At 43.6% G+C, this 21,179-nt stretch overlaps 1 non-coding gene across 1 annotated transcript; it reads left to right on the plus strand.

The window, feature by feature from the left end:
- Window positions 1-15,882: 15,882 nt before the first annotated feature.
- Trnat-ugu (transfer RNA threonine (anticodon UGU)) lies at window positions 15,883-15,956 on the plus strand. Its single transcript has one exon. It is a non-coding gene; the product is annotated as a tRNA-Thr (tRNA).
- The last annotated feature ends 5,223 nt before the right edge of the window (window positions 15,957-21,179 follow it).

Below are 21,179 nucleotides of genomic sequence, written 5' to 3' on the forward strand. Positions count from 1 at the left end.
TCTGCCGACGGCCTTGTCAAAGAAGGCGGAGGAGCGGATAGAGGTTCAGGGCACTCTCTTGTCCTAGGGGTGGGAAATTGCCCCTAAAGGCGGAAGAATCAGCAATGATCAACGACATGAGGATGCAGAAGGCAATGGAAACCACTGCATTAAATACACGTAACGTGTATCCACAGGACATTTGGCCTGTAATTGAAGAAGTGCCATGATGATCTCTCCATTGGCAAAAGATTCCGGAATAGTCCCCCATTCGGATCTCCGGGAGGGGACTGCCAAGGGGGAGGTTACCATGAGAAAAAGATTGAATAATCAACGAAAGGATAACGTTCTACGAGTCGGGGCGTGGAATGTCAGAAGCTTGAACGTGGTAGGGAAACGAGAAAATCTGGAAAGGGAAATGAAAAAGGCTCAATCTAGATATAGTAGGGGTCAGTGAAGTGAAGTGGAAGGAAGACAAGGATTTCTGGTCAGATGAGTATCGGGTAATATCAACAGCAGCAGTAAACGGGATAGCAGGTGTAGGATTCGTTATGAATAGGAAGGTAGGGCAGAGGGTGTGTTACTGTGAACAGTTCAGTGACCGGGTTGTTCTAATCAGAAGCGACAGCAGACCAACACCGACAACGATAGTTCAGGTATACATGCCGACGTCGCAAGCTGAAGATGAATAGATAGAGAAAGTGTATGAGGATATTGAAAGGGTAATGCAGTATGTAAAGGGGGACGAAAATCTTATCGTCATGGGCGACTGGAATGCAATTGTAGGGGAAGGAATACAAGAAAAGGTTACAGGAGAATATGGGCTTGGAACAAGGAATGAAAGAGGAGAAAGACTAATTGAGTTCTGTAACAAGTTTCAGCTAGTAATAGCGAATACCCTGTTCAAGAATCACAAGAGGAGGAGGTATACTTGGAAAAGGCCGGGAGATACGGGAAGATTTCAATTAGATTACATCACGGTCAGACAGACATTCCGAAATCAGATACTGGATTGTAAGGCGTACCCAGGAGCAGAAATAGACTCACATCACAATATAGTAGTGATGAAGAGTAGGCTGAAGTTCAAGACATTAGTCAGGAAGAATCAATACGCAAAGAAGTGGGATACGGAAGTACTAAGGAATGACGAGATACGTTTGAAGTTCTCTAACGCTATAGATACAGCAATAAGGAATAGCGCAGTAGGCAGTACAGTTGAAGAGGAATGGACATCTCTAAAAAGGGCCATCACAGAAGTTGGGAAGGAAAACATAGGTACAAAGAAGGTAGCTGCGAAGAAACCATGGGTAACAGAAGAAATACTTCAGTTGATTGATGAAAGGAGGAAGTACAAACATGTGCCGGGAAAATCAGGAATACAGAAATACAAGTAGCTGAGGAATGAAATAAATAGGAAGTGCAGGGAAGCTAAGACGAAATGGCTGCAGGAAAAATGTGAAGACACCGAAAAAGATATGATTGTCGGAAGGACAGACTCAGCATACAGGAAAGTCAAAACAATCTTTGGTGACATTAAAAGCAACGGTGGTAACATTGAGAGTGCAACGGGAATTCCACTGTTAAATGCAGAGGAGAGAGAGCAGATACGTGGAAAGAATACATTGAAAGCCTCTATGAGGGTGAAGATTTGTCTGATGTGATAGAAGAAGAAACAGGAGTCGATTTAGAAGAGATAGGGGATCCAGTATTAGAATCGGAATTTATAAGAGCTTTGGAGGACTTACGGTCAAATAAGGCAGAAGGGATAGATAACATTCCATCAGAATTTCTAAAATCATTGGGGGAAGTGGCAACAAAACGACTATTCACGTTGGTATGTAGAATATATGAGTCTGGCGATATACCATCTGACTTTCGGAAAAGCACCATCCACACAATTCCGAAGACGGCAAGAGTTGACGAGTGCGAGAATTATCGCACAATCAGCTTAACAGCTCATGCATCGAAGCTGCTTACAAGAATAATATACAGAAGAATGGAAAAGAAAATTGAGAATGCGCTAGGTGACGATCAGTTTGGCTTTAGGAAAAGTAATGGGACGAGAGACGCAATTCTGACGTTACGGCTAATAATGGAAGCAAGGCTAAAGAAAAATCAAGACACTTTCATAGGATTTGTCGACCTGGAAAAAGCGTTCGACAATATAAAATGGTGCAAGCTGTTCGAGATTCTGAAAAAAGTAGGGGTAAGCTATAGGGAGAGACGGGTCATATACAATATGTACAACAACCAAGAGGGAATAATAAGAGTGGACGATCAAGAACGAAGTGCTCGTATTAAGAAGGGTGTAAGACAAGGCTGTAGCCTTTCGCCCCTACTCTTCAACCTGTACATCGAGGAAGCAATGATGGAAATAAAAGAAAGGTTCAGGAGTGGAATTAAAATACAAGGTGAAAGGATATCAATGATACGATTCGCTGATGACATTGCTACCCTGATGAAAGTGAAGAAGAATTAAATGATCTGCTGAACGGAATGAACAGTCTAATGAGTACACAGTATGGTTTGAGAGTAAATCGGAGAAAGATGAAGGTAATGAGAAGTAGTAGAAATGAGAACAGCGAGAAACTTAACATCAGGATTGATGGTCACGAAGTCAATGAAGTTAAGGAATTCTGCTACCTAGGCAGTAAAATAACCAATGACGGACGGAGCAAGGAGGACATCAAAAGCAGACTCGCTATGGCAAAAAAGGCATTTCTGGCCAAGAGAAGTCTACTAATATCAAATACCGGCCTTAATTTGAGGAAGAAATTTCTGAGGATGTACGTCTGGAGTACAGCATTGTATGGTAGTGAAACATGGACTGTGGGAAAACCAGAACAGAAGAGAATCGAAGCATTTGAGATGTGGTGCTATAGACGAATGTTGAAAATTAGGTGGACTGATAAGGTAAGGAATGAGGAGGTTCTACGCAGAATCGGAGAGGAAAGGAATATGTGGAAAACACTGATAAGGAGAAGGGACAGGATGATAGGTCATCTGCTAAGACATGAGGGAATGACTTCCATGGTACTAGAGGGAGCTGTAGAGGGCAAAAACTGTAGAGGAAGACAGAGATTGGAATACGTCAAGCAAATAATTGAGGACGTAGGTTGCAAGTGCTACTCTGAGATGAAGAGGTTAGCATAGGAAAGGAATTCGTTGCGGGCCGCATCAAACCAGTCAGTAGACTGATGACCAAAAAAAAAAAGTTCGGGTGGACTGATGATTATAGATGTTAAGTTCCATAGTGCTCAGAGCCATTTGAACCATTTGTTGCGTCGAAACTGTAGGACGCCTTTTCCCATATTTTCTTTGCGCAGTTTGTCCAAACGCGTGCAAAAGTCGTAAGGACAATAATCCCGGCTGGCGAACTAAAACCCTGTATTACATTTGATATCTGTAACCTTACAACTAAAAATCATGTAATGTACTGTCTGGGGCTGCTGGAAAACGAAGCCGCGTTTCTTTATTGGAAATCATTGTTCGACTTCATATCATCTGTGCCTCGCGCGCACCCCCCTGTGCGAGATGGTACATGGGTTAGACGAATGCCGGGATGGTTCCTTTGAAGAGGACAAGGCTAATTTGTTCTCCATTCTACTTCGGTTTGAGTTTTGCGTCCGTTATGAAGCCATCATTGCCGAGAAATTCACTCTAGTCTGCCCTCCTTCCCTTTTGTGCGCTCTCGTACATTTTCCGTTTCTCAGAGTTGTCATAGAATAATGTATCTTCCCCAGTTTCTCCTCATTAATGATAGGACGAAACAATCTGATGTCGTCGTCGACAGTACCCGAAACTTTTTATTTTTAACAATTTTTTACGTACTAAAAGTAGACCTCACCATAACACAGCAACATAAAATAGCAATATAGTGTGCTATCAGAATTTTAGTTTCTCTTTAAGCTTTTAAACAGCTTTATGCAAGAACCCACATGATGTTAACGTCGGTGGTAACATATGATTATAAATGAAAAGGATGCCGTATATTTTTAGGGGACCAGGTTGTTAGCAAATTTCCTATGGTTGACCATACTAACGTTGGTACACTTTTCTGAAAAACTGTTTGTTCAAATCAAACTTAACTTGAAACATTCATAAGCTGTCACATTTTCTTCAAAGTATATTACTTATGTCACCAGCATTGTTATCAAAGCAGAAATTTCAAAAAAGGTATGTGATACCTGGATAACTGGAATTTAAAGAAATAATATCTAAATACTTCTCAAATCTTTTATTTGATGCCATAATTCCAGTACGTTTTAATCAACGTGATGTAATTAATATCTTTACCAAGTTTCAGAGACACAGATGTATTAATTTCAGAGAAAAGATTTCATGCTTTTGGGAAAATGGATTTAAAGTTGATGATACAATCTTTTCAACCTACTTTCAGAGAGAAAACTCACCAGGTCCATAGCTGATATCGTTGAGAGTTTCTGTACCCTCCAGCTTATGTTTGGAAGACCCCTTTGACTTTTTGCCTCTTTTGTCACTGATAGGGAACCTGCCGTACCCTCAACTGATCAATCGGCAGAAGTGCATTCTTCATCTTCACCCCTCGTTGTATGACCTCATCACTGAAAACTTCCAGTCTGCTGACTGATTTACCACTGAAACGCAACACTGCATCCATGACACCAGTTTTCAGGGGCTTTAGGCCCACAAATACTATTTTTGGCAAGCGTTCCCACAGATAGTTACTGAAACTTTGGTAGGGGTTTTAAGTTCTTCCGTGGATGCATTCAGCAAGTAAATTTTTGGTAGCTGTATAGGTTTTATAATATCTGCTATTGAAATTAGTAAGGGATGATTATGTCTATATTGATCACAAGCTACACTAGCTGTCTCATACTTACACCATGACTTGGGGCTCGTAGCCGGCCGTTGTGGCCGAGTGGTTCTAGGCGCTTCAGTCTGGAACCGCGCGACGCTACGGTCGCAGGTTCGAACCCTGCCTCGGGCATGGATGTGTGTGATGTCCTTAGGTTAGTTAGGTTTAAGTAGTTCAGAGCCATTTGAAACTTGGTGCGCTTTGGACAGAGAGAATGACTGGGTCCTGTGTTACCTTTAAACTTATTCCTACTGTTAAAATTCCTTATTCTGCTCATATTTACGATCTGCACTGATAAAATATAACTATAGACACAATAAGATTGCTTCCTAAAATCAAGTACTATTTCAAATCACCATGACAAGTAAAACGAAAACAGAGCGCTGAACTGATGTTCAGCTGTTACTTACACTCACTTAGTGTTAGCACAAGACTGACCAACCTGAAAAGCAGTGGTCAGAGAATAAATACAATAAAGACGAGGAAAGTCTGCTGTAGCTGGAATAAAAACAGCGCAGTTGACAGCAGACAGAAGGGGTCAGTGTTTTGAAACTGCTCTTTCTTTCCTATTAATATGCGCCAAACATACAGAAACCATGCATATTAGGGTTCAGAAAGGACTGTTGTATAACTTAACACAATATAAAAAAAAGCTAATTCGACGGATTTTCACTTCTTATTTCCCTTATACATTCTACGATGGCAACTAGTGCAAAGAGCATAGCAGAAGAAATTTACAGTTTCTACCTTCCCATTTCAGTGTATAGTTAAGTCAAACATATGAGATACGCTATTGTGCGGTGTACCTGGACTGCTGTTCAGTATTTAAGGTGTGTGTGTGTGTGTGTGTGTGTGTGTGTGTGTGTGTGTGTGTGTGTGTGTGTGTAGCCTTAGAGGTTTTAAGGCACAGAACAGCTCTTATGAATATCTTATCGGAACGATAAAAGCGGTGATGTGTTGATTCCGAAATAGATTTACCGCGTTATCTTGCCGACCGTCGGCTCTTTTTCAGCGCTGGTGTCTGATCTGAAGTGTCAGAAAGGCGCCGTTCACGAAAACTGAATATATCCAACATATTAGAGTCGACACAGATAAATATGTAATAGAGAATAAAACACATTTAGTTACAGTAACTACACTCCTGGAAATGGAAAAAAGAACACATTGACACCGGTGTGTCAGACCCACCATACTTGCTCCGGACACTGCGAGAGGGCTGTACAAGCAATGATCACAAGCACGGCACAGCGGACACACTAGGAACCGCGGTGTTGGCCGTCGAATGGCGCTAGCTGCGCAGCATTTGTGCACCGCCGCCGTCAGTGTCAGCCAGTTTGCCGTGGCATACGGAGCTCCATCGCAGTCTTTAACACTGGTAGCATGCCGCGACAGCGTGGACGTGAACCGTATGTGCAGTTGACGGACTTTGAGCGAGGGCGTATAGTGGGCATGCGGGAGGCCGGGTGGACGTACCGCCGAATTGCTCAACACGTGGGGCGTGAGGTCTCCACAGTACATCGATGTTGTCGCCAGTGGTCGGCGGAAGGTGCACGTGCCCGTCGACCTGGGACCGGACCGCAGCGACGCACGGATGCACGCCAAGACCGTAGGATCCTACGCAGTGCCGTAGGGGACCGCACCGCCACTTCCCAGCAAATTAGGGACACTGTTGCTCCTGGGGTATCGGCGAGGACCATTCGCAACCGTCTCCATGAAGCTGGGCTACGGTCCCGCACACCGTTAGGCCGTCTTCCGCTCACGCCCCAACATCGTGCAGCCCGCCTCCAGTGGTGTCGCGACAGGCGTGAATGGAGGGACGAATGGAGACGTGTCGTCTTCAGCGATGAGAGTCGCTTCTGCCTTGGTGCCAATGATGGTCGTATGCGTGTTTGGCGCCGTGCAGGTGAGCGCCACAATCAGGACTGCATACGACCGAGGCACACAGGGCCAACACCCGGCATCATGGTGTGGGGAGCGATCTCCTACACTGGCCGTGCACCACTGGTGATCGTCGAGGGGACACTGAATAGTGCACGGTACATCCAAACCGTCATCGAACCTATCGTTCTACCATTCCTAGACCGGCAAGGGAACTTGCTGTTCCAACAGGACAATGTACGTCCGCATGTATCCCGTGCCACCCAACGTGCTCTAGAAGGTGTAAGTCAACTACCCTGGCCAGCAAGATCTCCGGATCTGTCCCCCATTGAGCATGTTTGGGACTGGATGAAGCGTCGTCTCACGCGGTCTGCACGTCCAGAACGAACGCTGGTCCAACTGAGGCGCCAGGTGGAAATGGCATGGCAAGCCGTTCCACAGGACTACATCCAGCATCTCTACGATCGTCTCCATGGGAGAATAGCAGCCTGCATTGCTGCGAAAGGTGGATATACACTGTACTAGTGCCGACATTGTGCATGCTCTGTTGCCTGTGTCTATGTGCCTGTGGTTCTGTCAGTGTGATCATGTGATGTATCTGACCCCAGGAATGTGTCAATAAAGTTTCCCCTTCCTGGGACAATGAATTCACGGTGTTCTTATTTCAATTTCCAGGAGTGTATATTTGCACTTCCAGGTATGATGCACTTTGTCGCCGTTTCACACGAAATATATTGTTCGCATAATTCCAACACAACAGATTCTCATCCTCGCCTGTAGAAAACATTCATTACCGAAGAGCTGATCCTTTTCTTCTGCGGCAAGCGTACAATTGGGAGCTACATAGCTTCAAATTAAACCGTTGATTAAGCGATTATTGTTTCAATATTTTCCGAATAAAAATAAATTGTGTTATATTGCTGGGTTATTTTATATTACTCTCTTTTGCCATTTGATGATGATTCTGTAGTCTTGTGAGTTACTGCAAAGATGGATGGATATAGACCCTCATTATCTTTAGAAGATGAAAACCGAATAACGACGATCACGAACAACGCCAAGGAAGTCTACGTTCTCATTATGCTAACAAACCTTTCGTAATATTGATGTGATCAGGTGAAAAGATCACACATTTTTCGCATCCGTTAAGTCGCACATAACTTGTCTTCGAGTAATGAATCATTGTTGTCGATATAAAATCTCTCGTGCAAGAATATGTTTTTGTTTTTACGTCTCATCGATAACTAGGTCATTTGAGATGGAACAACGTAGAAGGAATAGCATCCGACGATCACCTGGAGAGAAATAGTGGCTATACTACTATGAAATGTTCTCGGGCTATTGCCGAGTAACGGCGGCTATTGAAGCAGCCTTTGAACAAGTTTTCCACTAGTTTCCTGAAAGTGACCCTAATATCCAGCTGATAGCACATGAATAAATTGACTGGGAAATGCTGTATTGTCATTCGACGGTTCACAAACTATGGTTGTGCCTCGTACTCCAAATCGTGGTTTCATCATAACTTAACGTCCTTTCTTTCCGGCAAGTAGAAATGTGCGCGGTACACTACTTAAAATGTAGGAGACGAGCTGTGGTTTGGTGACACTCTGACTTCGTCGTTGAGGAGTGGACCGCAGATGAACAAGGAAAGGCTATTCCTTCCGTGATTTGTATGAAGCGAATCAGGAAAATCATTGAACTCTAGACGGCAATGTGTGAATTTGACTCGATCTTCTTGCGAAACAAATCCCGTCACATAGCATGATTTGGCCAGTACTGAAGACATGGTAATATTCAATAAGTTAACTGCGGTGATGTCATAGGCAACTTTTTAGTTTCTCACTTTGATGTTGTTTGTTAGCGTGGATTTTTCTCCGCTATAGAGCGCTGTTTGCTTGGCATCAGAGCTTAACGACCTTTATTCTCCAAGCGTAGGATGTCCCAGTGCATACGGATCACGCGCGAACAGTTCTATACATTTCACGCTTTACACGAATTTCCACGAAACTTTTTGTGTATGCTCGTCCTGCAAGAACATTGGACGAAAAGACCCTATATACTACCCGATCGACAATCAATCACTGGAATTTCGGCAATTAGGTACTGGAACCACGACCGTCAAGTGCAGGTTGAGGTGATATACACTCAGCTATGATGGGCGTGTGTGTGTGTGTGTGTGTGTGTGTGTGTGTGTGTGTGTGTGTGTGTGTGTGTGTGTGTGTGTGCGGGAGGGGGGGGGGGTGGCTGGGAGGCCGGGGGCAGATGCCATACACGAACTGAGATCATATGGAATGTAAATATTCACCAATGAATTAGCTGTGTTCCAAAACCTTCGCTTGATCAGTGACAAGTTCATCACAGATGTTCGTAGTGTGCGAATGTTTCACAAAATACTTACACTTGTCAGTTGAACATATTATTACAGAAACGATCAGTGCGCACGCGTCACTGAATATGGCAACATGCTGGACTTTTACGGGTTTGCCCGCATCTCGTGGTCGTGCGGTAGCGTTCTCGCTTCCCACGCCCGGGTTCCCGGGTTCGATTCCCGGCGGGGTCAGGGATTTTCTCTGCCTCGTGATGGCTGGGTGTTGTGTGCTGTCCTTAGGTTAGTTAGGTTTAAGTAGTTCTAAGTTCTAGGGGACTGATGACCATAGATGTTAAGTCCCGTAGTGCTCAGAGTCATTTGATTTTTTTACGGGTTTGTAATTGACTAATTATTTAAAAGTTCCTCAGTGGTACAAAGGAGTTTCTAAATTTGAAAACTCTCCTGCTGTCTGTCACACATTTTATTTCAGTGGGCTGATTATCGGAGAGTTTAATAACTGAGTATTGCACTCCTTTCTCAGCCGAAGTTAGGTTCGCTTGGAAGAAGTGAAGATGATCTTTCCTTCTAGTATTGCCTTGTTGAATATCTCTATTAGTCTCAAACTGTAATAGTTTGTATATCAGTAGGAGTAAAGATGTTCAATACGACATGAACACATTTCGCTGCATCAGGCACTAACATTATTGATTGGGGAGTAAGGATTTTGACTGATTATCTTAGTGTCCACGATGATGGGGCGCTGGTCCACAACTGGAAAATGTTTGTAGAAATTTGCTTTCTGTAGGCAGCTACTTTGATCTTTTATTAGAGCGTGAAATGCTGAATTTCTTTTTCAAGTGCTACCAATCGTATGTTCACTTTAGTCAAAAATGAGGAACATTTTAACAGGAGTCCGCAGGTCGTGGTCGTGCGGTAGCGTTCTCGCTTCCCGCGCCCGGGTTCCCGGGTTCGATTCCCGGCGGGGTCAGGGATTTTCTCTGCCTCGTGATGACTGGGTGTTGTGTGATGTCCTTAGGTTAGGTACGTTTACGTAGTTCTAAGTTCTAGGGGACTGATGACCACAGATGTTAAGTCCCATAGTGCTCAGAGCCATTTGAACCAATCCGTTAACAAAAAGTACTCATAATTTTAGAAAAACACATCAGTAAACACATATGTATTAAACAATACACTTGGAGCCCTCAGGCTCCTCAACATACGCAAATGTTAAATTAGAAAATATTCCAACTATTGAATATAAACTGTTATTTCATGAAATACCAGATGGCAATAAGAAAATTTACACAAAGTTCTCCCTGAAATGGTTTGGCGACTTCTGTATAATCAAGCGCAATAACAGCACAAAACGTGACAGAATTACAGCTCTCGTATGTAGAGTCACCCACTCTGTATGTCCGTTCAATGATACCATTAACAGCACTGCGTAAAAGACAGAATATCATTTAATTATGGTGCGTTAAAATGAGTTCTTTAAGAGAAGCAGTATCATTAGCATTAAACAAAAGAAATCTTGCAAATAGGCATATATAGAAAAACAGTATACTAAAACTATTAATAAAATACAGCAACGGGTCTGCTCTTGTATCATTGCGTTGCTGCAGTGTGAAATACTTCCAAACGACGTCAGTCTTTCCTCTTGTTTCTTGCTTCTCCCGCCAATAACAAAACTCTCATACACACCTGCTTTAGTGCTTGCGGGACAACACAAGGGCAGTAAAATGTCACCTGTAACAAACTTGAGTTAATAACCTGCAAGGACAATGTTGAAAGGTAGTGAGTTCCACAGTAATCCACAAGGCCACTTCGTTTAAAGCACCATAAGTACTATAAGTGAAACTTCCTGGCAGATTAAAACTGTGTGCCGGACCGAGACTCGAACTCGGGACCTTTGCCTTTCGCGGGCAACTGCTCTACAAACAGGTTCGCAGGAGAGCTTCTGTAAAGTTTGGAAGGTAGGAGACGAGGTACTGGCAGAAGTAAAGCTGTGAGGACGGGGCGTGAGTCCTGCTTGGGTAGCTCAGTCGTAGGGCACTTGCCCGCGAAAGGCAAAGGTCCAGAGTTCGAGTCTCGGTCCTGCACACAGTTTTAATCTGCCAGGAAGTTTCATATCAGCGCACACTCCGCTGCAGAGTGAAAATCTCATTCAGTACTATAAGTGGTTTACTATGACGCGGCAATCATTGCCAGTCTCCGATATCAGAAACATTTACCATCCTTGGCGGCTTTACCTATCCCTTGTACATAATCCCAGCTTAGGCACGTAATCCACAATGCCTGCCGTAATGCACAGGTGCCTGCCGGAGGTGAAGTCGCGAGCCGCAAGCGGCACCGTTGCCGACACGTTACAGATTCGAGCACAAACGAAGTTTCAGGAAACCTGTATTGGAAATCAGTACAAATCATTCACGCGCACAGATTACATCACACATTACATGGACCTACGAGGACAGTAGCTTCAAAGGCAGTATTTCGCTTAGTTTCAGTCTAAGAACGAGTAGAATTACAAAGTTTCGGGTTTCTGTAGTAGCATTCTACTCGTAACCCATAGATACAAGTGTCCTATTTTCTGTTAAAATCGACTGCGGTTTAGAACACACTACATTATGTTGTTGCGCCTGCAATTTTTATTTACAGTTATATGTAAGAAACGTTGTAGTTTCCACGTCTATTGTGAAAACATCTACGGAAACCAATTTGATACTGTGGTTCCTTTACTAAGGACAAAAAATTGGATGGCTGACTGACCTAGTTTCGTGTATACGGACCTGAAGATAGTGCCAACAACGCACCGAAACTGGTAGCGTAATAACATTATTTCAGAAATTCACGGCTGTTGGATATATGTTTTGTGCAAGTCATCGACCACCCGCAGTCCCGTTCTGTCATTTGTTGAAAATAGAATTACAGAAATTTGTTTAGTGGTTTACATAACCTCGTATAATACAAATAATCCTGTTGGGGTAACATCCACAACTGAGCATTATATCAGAGGTTGAAAATACCGTGTCAGTTGTGAAGTTCTTCTATTATCACACGACCGGTTTCGGATTCTTATAAGCCCATCTTCAGGTATCGTAACTTGGTGCTGTGGTCCCCGAGCGCCGCGGTGGACGTGTACTAGGCGCGGTGTGCTATCTGTGACCGCAGAACAACTGAACCGGTATTTTCAACCTCTGGCCTCATATAATAGTTGAAACTGACAGCAGAGCATAGCACATAATTTTCTTTTTCGTAATCGGTTTTAGCAGAGAAGCTGTGCGTTGTTGCTTAAAAAATACATTGTCTATGTCCATCTGACTGGTAATTAGAGTACTATGTAAAAATTTGAAGTAAATCGATTGAGAACTTTTCAAAATATTTGGAAACAACAAACTACTTCTTGTCTTTATATAGTAATATAGAATGGTAACACACAATCATTGGACTAGTTTTCAGACTTGAGACTTGTTTGATGAAGCTCTCTACGCTAGTCTATCCTGCATATGTGGGCCTCTACATCTCTGATTGACTATTGCATAATATATCCATTTCAATCTGCTTATTGACTTTAAACCCCGATACCTCTCAAATATTTTCATCGTTATCTGGTCGCCCACTTAATAACGCGTAACAGTATACGACTGTGAGGCATTATCACACGAACTGAGTTGCCACTTTGACTACACCTGAGAAATCGCGGAAAATCTGGGAGTCTGCGATCAGTCTTTAGTTGAGCGTTGTTTTCATTCAGGCGATCATCATCCTAATTACACCATCCTTGAATGAGGTGTTCACTACTTTCCAATGCAAATATCTGGAACGGTTATATGGTATTTATGAGTCAGTTTCCATACAAATGAATGCTGGCAGCATTTCAAAACTTGTTTGCGCAGTATTGATACGAACAAGGCATATAAATCGTTAAATGTGTTTCCAGTGAGAGGAAAAAAATACTTAGCTACACAGTAATTACTTCAGCATCACATCGTGTAACTTTGCTGGGTATTTCATTTGGCCTACGTGCATGCTCGCGCATTTTGTGTGTGTGGAGACGTAGTCAGTAACTACCTTGTCTTTTCTTCTTTAAATTTTTCTTCCCTAGTGATGACTGCTTCGATAATCGTCTTGTTAGAATACTTTTGGCGCATTTTAAACAAATGGTCGTTGATGATGGAACTGAAGCGGAACATAAAGCTGACAAATGAAGTACTGAATTGCATCACCGAAGGTCCAGACACAGTTGGAGGCAAAAGGGAAGGCCATTAGACATGATGGGGTAACCGATAGATTCTATTTTCAGTATGTGAAGTAAACTTCTTCTATCGTAGCAACAGTACGTCGTAGGTCGCTACTGTAATGGAGTTTTCCATTACGCGGGTCGCAGAGGCGCAGTACACAAGCGTGGACCCATTGACCAATATAATGTCAACAAGCTATTGACCTTTGGAACGTAAGAAAGTGAGGTTTCACAGTGGTAAAACACTAGACTCCTATTCGAGAGAGCGACGGTTCAAATCTCCGCCCGGCCTTCTAAATTCAGGTTTCCCGCGATTTCCCTAAATCCTTGAAGGCGAGTATCGGGCTTCTTCTTTTGAAAAGAACGCGGCAGATTTCCTGCCCCATCTTTAGCCATTTCGAGCAGGTGGTGTCTGATGACGTCTTCTGTTTTTCCTTTGGAATATATTTCTTACTCACGCGTGATGGCTTTGTTGAAGACGGAACAACATCGCTGTAGGAAACAACGCGGATTCTGTGGGCACGTATGGAGTGAAACTCTTCTTGCCCTGTTCATTCATGAGATCCAGAAAGGTGTAACTTGCGGAGACAAATACGTATTTAGGGTAACATGTATGCAACTGGACTGAAGACTTGCCCACTTCCTTTTCTCATCTTTGTTATATTTTAAAAAATGCTCTTGGTGGAAGAGCGGAACATTGCACCACTGACAGCACCCTACCCCTACACCCCCTTCCCCCCGCCGACCATATTGGACGAGAGGGATGAAACTAAAGATAAAGGGAAAAAAAACACTTCCTCGTTAATAGATTCATCAGCATCATGTTTATACCAGGAAGACGTCAGAAATGATAGCAGCGTCCAGTGTATCTCGATGAGGTGTAATAGGATAATTCTCTTTACGATATGTAATGTAAACGACCTGACAGAGAACGGTTTGACGTCTCTAACACTATTTGCGGGACACTGTTTAGTACAGCAGTACACAGCGTTAGAAAATTGTTGTAAAACACCAGGATACGTGCAGATGATCAGAGCTTCTTGTAAATATTGGTAGCTGATCAATCTAAATTAATGTAACATACTGCGCGTAAAGTCAAAAACACCCGGAGTATGTCTACATATATAACCCCAAACAGTTGTACCAACGAATTTTTTATTGGACAGGCTTGGTTCTGGGCAAACGTAATTTCTTATTACTTTTACCCAGACAAGTTTCGCTGAAGCTAACTGTGTCATCAGTGATTTTTTATTTACTTTCTATTAAATAACAAGAAAATTGCTCTTTATTGTCTGTACACATAGAAATTACGGCTTTTTTAGAAGTAAGCACAACTTTAAAAACAATTCTTTTTGTATATAGCTTGTTGCCACGTGCTCTAGCATTTGTCATTTAGCCTACTGTGTTTTGCGCTATAGCTGTTTTTCTTTCACAGTTTGTCACCTGCAACCGTAGAGAATTTGATGTAGGTACTTATTTAAATCGAAAATATACGACGGGGAATGTTGTGGTTTATTTTATTCTGTATGGCAGATTGTAAGTCTACGTGTCTTTGTATGCAATATGTTTCCGCTTTTTCTGGCTTCCCCATTGCCTTCATCTTATACTGGGAGAACCGCGCTTTTAAACTTGCACTGTGTCACTGTTTATAACATACGAAGATCCGTAGGTAAAGAGAGTAAAGAGCAGTTTTCCTGTTATTCAGTAGAATGGAAATAAAAACCCACTGATGATACTGTAACATCAGCAAAACATATCTGGATAAAACAAAAAGTTTGCTCAAGACCAAACCTATCCAAAAGTCAGTTTATAAGCGAATACAGACAAAAGAGTGACCTTAGACCTCAGGAGATGAGTAGCTGTAGCGATGATACTGTTCCGCCGGCCGGAGTGGCCGCGCGGTTAAAGGCGGTACAGTCTGGAACCGCACGACCGCTACGGTCGCAGGTTCGAATCCTGCCCCGGGCATGGATGTGTGTTATGTCCTTAGGTTAGTTAGGTTTAAGTAGTTCTAAGTTCTAGGGGACTTATGACCACAGCAGTCCCATAGTGCTCAGAGCCATTTGAACCATTTTTTTTTTGTTACTGTTCCTCTGTTCTGTCCCATTAGTAACAGGTGAAGAATTACGTTCGCCAATTAGAGAAGTACCCTATTCTCATCGCATACCAAAGAGAAATCACACGTAGAAGCAATGCAATTTAAATACATACATACGAAGGCAGTAACTTGTTCTCGACAGAACAGTTACTGTTGATGAACGTGCAGCTTTTCCCTGGAATAAATGATGACTAATTGAAAACCTCAGCTGCCGACAGGTGTTGTTGATATACCTCGATGTGGATAGCTGAAAATTTATTCCAGGGAAAAGCTGCACGGTCATCAACAGTAACTGTTCTTTTGAGAACAAGTTACTGCCTTCGTATATATAGTTAAAGGCTACCCAGCCATTGACTTTCGTCTGTGCGAACGCGCACAGGTTGCCCAAACTCTTACGGGAATAGCCAAAGCGTGCGAGAGTAATGAGTGAATGGGCAAATGTCTATAAGGTACAATACATATGTAGAATTGTGGACAGCTGGGAATGTGAGTCTCACGGGAAGCGTGCAAGGGATAAGTCCCTGCAGTCGCGCTATTCATCTGTGTCCTCGGTGGCTCAGATGGATAGAGCGTTTGCCATGTAAGCAGGAGATCCCGGGTTCGAGTCCCGGTCGGGGCACACATTTTCAGCTGTCCACATCGAGGTATATCAACAACACCTGTCGGCAGCTGAGGTTTTCAGTTAGTCATAATTTAAATACATACCTTGGCCCGTTGTCAGTTGCAAGCTCGAGCTTTCGAGAAAATGTTTGAGTTGCTGTCAAGTCTTCGAAGGAAGCACTTGAAATAAGAATTCACGACATCCAGATACTGAAGGCTCCAAAGTGTCAATATGTGCATATGGGGCCTGAAGATGACTTATTGGAAGGCCACAATTGGTTGTGAATATATATATATGACTGAAGTGGCGAGTGAAAATTCGTACCAAGGCCGGGAATCGAACGCAGGTCTTCTGCTTACTAGGCAGGTGCGTCAACCACTAAGCCACTGTGACACAGCGGTTCACGCAGATGCACAGATTTCTCTGCCATGCCTCCCTCCACGATCCAAATTCTCACTGCCTCCTCAATCTACGTTAAATTCCCTTGAAACACGAACGTTCGGTGCTGAGGCGCTATTTCCGAACATGGAGAACCTCGACAGTTATGTTCGTATGAAAGGGGGAATTTAAAGTAGACTGGGGGCGGCAGCGAGAATTTGGATCGAAGAGGGAGGCGTGCCGGGGTATTCAGTGCAGTTGTGTGAACGGCTGTGCCAAGGTGGATTAGTGGCTAACGTACGTGCCTAGTAGGCAGATGACCTGGGTTCGATTCCCGGCCTTGGTACACATTCTCATTCGCCACTTCAGTCTATGTACATCAAGTCATATCTGTATGATACCAGTAAAGTCTCTAAAATTGTGTGATTTTAAAATAAAATAACTTCTCAAATTTCACGTCTGTTTAGCGATTTTCGTTGTTAAATATTTGATCAGCCACTGTCCCGCGTTCACAATAGATCAACATAGCCTATTTCTTTTGTCAATAATTCGACTGTATTTTACGAGTCACAAAAAATACTGATGTGACGTACTTCCGCGACAACAAAAGAAAACCAAAACATAAAATTGGGTTCGAGCAAGGGACCCGAAATTTCAAATCTGAGCTCTTAGACAGTGCGCTACCAATGCACTCGATTCTACGTTATGCGAGTGGACTGATGAAGTCACATCGAAGGTTTGACCATCATTTTCTCAAAAAATGTTAAATTTTGGAAACTAAGCTGAAATAGGTGTCGCTTAATTATAGCCTTCTTTCAACATGCCAAGTTTTGATTGTATCAGATTACTACTTATGGTGGATTCCCCGTTTTAGTTTTACCCGTATATAAATGACAAACTCAAGACGTTCGCAACTAATCGTGTAACTGGACACTATCAGGTTCTTCGTATTTGTTAGAGTACTTATTCTTAACCACATTTATCCATGCATTGCACCAAGTGGAAATTTCGTCCAAATGTTTCTCAATTCCTGATGATGGTCCAACTACGGTACTTCCCGCAGACAGCAGCGTTGTCAACAAACAATATTGTGACCAAAAAGGCAACGCATATTGCCTTACGGAAACCACTGTGACGGGCTTGTAATTTTTTTTTTTTTGTTATAGTGCAACTGATTCTATCTTATAAATTGTTTACGTGTATTGAAAACATTGGAGATTATCTCATGCGTCCTTACAACACACCTGACGTTACTTTCATTTCTGTGGGACATTTGCCGTCTGCTATAACGTACTAGGCTTTGTTGGTAAAATACTGAGTCAGTCAAATATTTGCAAAGGTACACCGTATGTTTGTATTTTGGTCTGCTCTTGACTATGTGGTGTGGTGCCGAAAGCTGCTCTGGAATCTAAGAAGATGAAATCTACCTGTTCACTTGCATCTACTGTTCGCAAGATACCTGGAGCGGTAGGTATCTGGTTGGGAAGTGGAAAAGTACTGGGATCACAAAAAAGTCATATTAGAATATCTGGGATGGCTTGCAACGTGCTGTTCAGATGAGATCTCCACCCCCTCGTACTCTTTCGGATTTATGGACAGTCCTGCAGGATTCATGATAGTTTCCTCTCAGTTCTCTCCAGCACTGCTTCAGACATCACTCCAGTGCATGCTTCGTTGTGTTGCGGTACTTCTGCGTGTTCGCGGGGGCCCTAAGCGATATTAGTCAGGTGTACCAATATCTTTGGCTCTTCAGTGTAGAATGACATGACGAAAAGTATATTGCGTACCCAACAAGGCTGTCACGCTGCTTAGTAACGTGACGAGTAGGCAACAAAATTTGTAATTTAAGACATGTTCGACCCAAATTACGAATATGTCTACGTAAAATCGGCCATCCACACTCTAGTATGAAACACAAAAGGGAGCGTTTGGCTCACAACAGCAGACTGGAGGAGCGACACAAATATCTAGTAGGCCTAAAAGAAATCAGGAGCAGTGATCCACACAGTCTGAGAAGAAAATCGTTGCCCATTAGGAAAAGGCCTTATCGTATAGTCCACAATATGGGCACACAACAGTTTCCCGAGCAGGCTCGCTTGCTTCAACGGAAGAGTAGCCGACATTTGAAGATCAACCGGCGTGATGGTAGCCCGCCTACTTCCAGCTATGTTCGGCCAAACTAAGCGTTCACATATTCTCGGTAAACATGGACGTCCAGCTGCCCACAGCTGCTAGCAAATCACTACCCCATAGCTATCCGAACGCGGCCCTATATCCGCCGGTGCTTACATATGCTCTCTTGCGGCCAGGTGTCCACTGCTTTCCCAGCAACGGGCCAAAGACGAACACAGGGCAGATACAGTCGCACTCAATACTGTTTGTGAATGAAGGAATCTTTGTTTCACTCCAGTGGTTTTTCCTGAATCCATGCTGCTTATTTACCTTAATGTTTGAGCTTAGAATTTGCTCCGTGACGGAAGTCCATCAGTGGAACCTGACCTCGCAGAGGAAAGAGAGAAAATCCCGAAGAAATTATGATGTATGTATCGCAACACTCAAGACCTTAGCTTTCAGGAACCTAAATAAAAAAGCTCTGAATACTAAAAACCTCTAGAGAGAAAAATCACTGATACATCCGGAATGCCTCTCTCGAAAGCTGCACAAGTTCCGGCAAACACGCTGTTATTATCTAATTATCCTGTCCAGTAGACTCACAGTGAAGGCTACAGATGACAGAAGTGCTCTCAGAAGTACCACAAGAAACACATGTATAGTCATTGTGGTTAATCTATAAACACTAAGCGCAGTTTTAAACTTTTTTCGCGACCGGTGACATGTAGTGGGCAACCCTGCAGAACAAGGGAGTCTGGTTGGTTAGATCATGCATGGGCTATTATCAGAAGCAGAGGCTATTAACTCTCTCCCCAAAGGATTCGCAGCTGAGTCAGGGCAGCAAAAATGCATTTGTTACATCAGAGAAAAGAACCGACACGACGATGCATCTTTTTTTTTATTATTATCTCCAGTATCATTTGCTTTAAAGACTGACAGCTCTGTGTACCAACCATGGAGATGCATAAAAATGATATGTCAGTTGCCAAGTTATGAGATTTGCCCAAGAAAAAAATCTATAATGCCCTTCCAGGAAGAGAGCAAAGTGCGCAATTCTTGATGAGATGCACGGTCATAAGCGAAAATAGCTTTTGACGTACTCAAGGTTGTACTACTAGTAAGATGTGTGTCCATGACTGGCACATAACGTCTGTAGCTACCTCTAGCTGTTCACAGAAAGACAGTTTGGTACTGCGAGGTGGAGACGACATTAGAAATTTGTTACGTTGTACAGAGAGCTATGAAGATGAACCGTGGAGATACAACGTTGTTGCTACATACTATTTCTCTTTAATGGGTGCCGTATGCATTGTAACCAGTTAATTTATCATCACAATAGGTATGACATCTAAAGTTGCTGGTAGCTACCAGCTACACTGTCCCTGTTATGAATTAACCCACTGCCCGTCGATGACACTAAATTGATTTTCCTTCAGGAACATTAGTTATATGGTTATATCAAGCCGTGCTGAAATGTAATGCCTCCGAATTTTTTACGCAAAAACTCGTTAAGCTTATTAAATAAAACAAACGTTATTAACATTGTACGTCTTTATTCTTCATGTCTACATATTTATTTCTCAACGTAATCACCCTGTCTGCGAACACATGTCTCTCTGCAAGAGACCAGTTTGTCGATACCGTCACTGTAGAATGATCCCGCGTCCGGCCATCCTGATTTAGGTTTTCCGTGATTTCCCTAAATCGCTCCAGACAATGCCGGGATGGTTCCTTTGAAAGGGTACGGCCGTCTTCCTTCCCCGTCCTTCCCTGATCCGATGAGACCGTTGACCTCGCTGTCTGGTCTCCTCCCCCCCAAAAAATGGTTCAAATGGCTCTGAGCACTATGGGACTTAACATCTTTGGTCATCAGTCCCCTAGAACTTAGAACTACTTAAACGTAACTAACCTAAGGACATCACACACATCCATGCCCGAGGCAGGATTCGAACCTGCGACCGTAGCGGTCACGCGGTTCCAGACTGAAGCGCCTAGAACCGCACGGCCACACCGGCCGGCTCCTCCCCCCCCCCCAAAAAAAAACAAAAACAAACTATAGAATGTTTCACTTTGTTGATGAAGCCACAGCCTCATCTCTGCTTTCACCGTTTTATCACTATCTAAGTGAAGCCCTCGAATGAGTTCAAGTTTTGGAAATAGATGAAAATCGGACGGGGCCCGGCGGGACTGTGTGGAGGACGATCGATGGCGGTGAATCCAAGCCACCAGGTTTGAGCCGTGCACGGTTCGTGTTCATTCCATTTATTGTTTGTCATCTTCTTCTACGGTACTGCCGCCTCGTTTTCTTATTCCATTTACTGGCATCACTAAACTTCCTGCCTTACTTGCCCCAGTGAGCGGCAGCAGCAGCGGGTATCGTAAGTGCATTGTCGTACCATCTATGGAGCGACTGATAGTATTTCCGGGTCGTCGTGTGTCTAGCAGTCAGTTGGAGACGTAACAACAGTGCAGTGGGGACGCAGCAGCAGTGAAGTCGGGGACGGAGCGCCGGTGAGGCGCCGACAGCCAGTGCTCGCCGACCGCTGGCGACACACGTGAACTGTCCGACAGAGGGAGATTGGAGCGGGACGACTGTTGGTTGGTCGTCTCGTCGGCCGACGTATATTCGGTACTTTCACCGTTCCCGGGCCTGGGAGTTGGTCAGTTGGTGTGGAGCAGCGAGGAAGTCCCCATGGCGCGTGTCTGGCCGGGGCCGCTGCGGCGTCCACACGCGGTCGGAGTGTGAGGGGC

Source organism: Schistocerca cancellata, chromosome 5 (genome assembly GCF_023864275.1).
Source record: "Schistocerca cancellata isolate TAMUIC-IGC-003103 chromosome 5, iqSchCanc2.1, whole genome shotgun sequence".
Lineage (NCBI taxonomy): Eukaryota > Metazoa > Arthropoda > Insecta > Orthoptera > Acrididae > Schistocerca > Schistocerca cancellata.